General features: G+C 41.7%; 1 pseudogene; it reads right to left on the bottom strand.

Annotated features, from left to right (window-relative positions):
* Positions 1–1,010: 1,010 nt before the first annotated feature.
* On the bottom strand, positions 1,011–1,804 carry LOC123394542 (annotated as a pseudogene).
* Between the last annotated feature and the right edge of the window lie 996 nt (positions 1,805–2,800).

Here is a 2,800-nt window from a genome sequence, read left to right as displayed (position 1 = left end):
AGATTTGAATCATGTTTAGAGAGAATATTTGGACATTATCATTCATAAATGAACAAGATACTACTAAAATTTTTGATAAATTTTATTTTAACACAATTTTGGATTTATAGAAAAGTTGCAAGCAGAGCAGAAAAAGTTCTGTATCCTGCATCCAGTTTTCCTTATTATCCACATCTCATATTAATGTGGTTTATTTGTCACAACTAACAAAGTATTATTGATATATTTTTATTTACAGTAAATTATTAAGGTTTTATAGCTTTTTTTAGTAGTTCAGAATTTTATTTTAGTCACTATAATTACACTGTTTGTCAAAATGAAAATAGAAAATAAGTATATAAACAAATGTATACAAAACTGCTTTTGTGTATTGAAAGCCCTAAGAGGTTTCAGGACACCAAATAAACCAGTTCCAAGGATTTCCCCAAGATGAAGTTGAACAGCTCCTGCTTCTTCAGGGTTTCTCAAAATACAAAAGAAAAAAAGTTGAGGTCTTCGTTTTAATGGAAAATCTGACCCTTGCAGGCTGAGGGAGTGATAGAATGTAAAAATGAGGGCTCCAGGGGTTGAGACTCTAGGGTGACCGTCCCACTCACCTGGCCACACTCCACTGGTGAGACCCCATAATGCACACAGTGATGCAAGTGAAGGCCAGGGACCCTTAGACGGGTTCACAAGCAGTGGCTGCAGCCCCCAACTTGTCTCCGGGGGGGTTGCTGTGTGATCACAAGTACAAGCATAAAGGCCAGCAGATGCGGGATGACCCCACACAGAGAGAATTACAGGGCCCTAGTGTGACCATGCAGAATGGACTCTAGAGGAGGAGTGCCAAGGCTGTTCCCACACAGTGATTCCTGGAGACTCTGTGTGCCTAAAATCCCTTCTCAGTACTGAATAGTAGACTGAGTCTCTCTCTCTTTACAGTAACAACAAAAACAACAACAACAACAAAGCTGAGTAATATTGCACAGGAGTACTAGATACTGCCTCATTGGGAAGAAAAACTACGTTCAATAAAAACTGGGCTGCGCATGACATGCTTGAAGCAGAGTGTGACTGACCGTGGGGACACTTTCTGGCACACATACACCTGGAGAGTAAAGCAGGGGTGGGAGATAAGGGGAAGGGATTGAGAACAAAGGGTTGGAGCACGGCTCGTTCTGGTTCCACAGCTGATTGGACAGCTGGTCCAGTGCGTCCAGAACCTGTCTGGGCTGGTGGCACAGGTGGCCCAAACATACCATTTCCTGCAGTGCATAGAGTGAAGATCCACCTCCTCTGTTGTCTTGGATGCATTCATGCATTGGGGAGGTCCAGGTTGTTCCTGAACACCAATAGGACAGCGGTGTCGATGAGCTCATCCTCCAACAGCATCGTCATGAGCTCCTCATGGGTCCCGTTCACAAGCCCTCTGCCCTTTTTGTTAGCCACAAAGATAAGACTTTGTGCGGTCTGGAAGCTGTGACAACACAGAGGATGGGTCTTGTCCGGACCACCACAACCCACCCGATGAAGCTGACATTCCTGTGCTCTGTGGTTCCCACTTTGAAGCCTTTGGTGGGAGTGGTTGTCACGATCTCAGCCAACTTCAGTTTGTACAGGATGGTGGTCTTCCCCACAGTATCCAGGTCCACCGTGAGACCGAACATTTCTTTTTTTTGCCAAAAATATCCTTGAAGAGATTTGCTTAGATATTCCCTATGTTGCAGTGGGAGCGACACTGGCCCGAGAAAAACCTTGGTGGCCAGTGGCCTTTGAGAGGTTTCTGCTTTGAGCCAGGCATTGGTTTCACTTCCGCTAACATTTTATACCTTTCCTCTCATGTTCTTCTTTCTGTTCTAAAATCCCATCCAGGATCTCCTATTATATTTACTCATAATATTTCTATATGTTCTTCTAGATGGTGAACACGTTCTCAGACCTTCCTTGTTTTTGATGACCTTGACAGTTTTGAGGAGCACTGATCAGATATTTGGTAAATTCTTCATCAGTTTAATTTTGCCTGATGTGTTTCTCATGGTCAAACTGCGGTCATGGGTTTGTGGGATAATGTTTGCAGAGATAAAGTGCTGTTTTCTTCAGGTCTTATCAAGAGTAACTACTGTCAACATAACTTCTGATTGAAGGAGTGTTTGTCAGCTTTCTCCAGTGTCAAGTTATTCTTTTATTCTCAGCTTTCTATACTGTATCCTTTAGAAGTTACTATGCACGTCACACACTTAATGGGTGGGGACATTAAGTTAGCCAAGTAATTGTATCGGCAGAGAAACAGAGAGCTTGATATGCAGAGGTATCGTATAATAAACCACCTCTAGAAGACCAAACCTGCACTAATCTCTCTGGGAGAATATTCTTCAATTTCTTCTTAAATGTGACCTGGGGCGTGACGAGACAGGGGAAAATTCCCCAGAGGCAGATCCAGAATGCACATTAGACACCGAACAACAGAGTTGTTTCTAAAGTGCTGTGTCCTATCCACTGACATTTGATAAATGCTTTGGATAAGGCAACAGTGTTTCTTCGCTTCCTCTTTCCAAGTGATTTTTTTATTACAGTGTTCCTATTCCTAATCCTTAGTTCAACATGGGGTAGATAAACATATTACTTGTCTCTTAACTGTATAAACTAAATGTCCATATTGGAACTTGCTGAACATTAATCATTCTTCATGGATATTTATGTATATATTAATTTAGGATTTTCATGCTGGAGAAAAAAAAATTGTTCCATGACTGAGAAGTGAGTGCATGGATATTTGGATAGCCACAGAAATAAATTAACAACAATAAAAAAGGTCACT

The sequence above is a fragment of the Mustela putorius genome, unplaced genomic scaffold (assembly GCF_011764305.1).
Source record: "Mustela putorius furo isolate JIRA1106 unplaced genomic scaffold, ASM1176430v1.1 tig00003834_pilon_pilon_pilon, whole genome shotgun sequence".
Classification (NCBI taxonomy): domain Eukaryota; kingdom Metazoa; phylum Chordata; class Mammalia; order Carnivora; family Mustelidae; genus Mustela; species Mustela putorius.
This window is presented reverse-complemented; position numbering and strand designations above follow the sequence as displayed.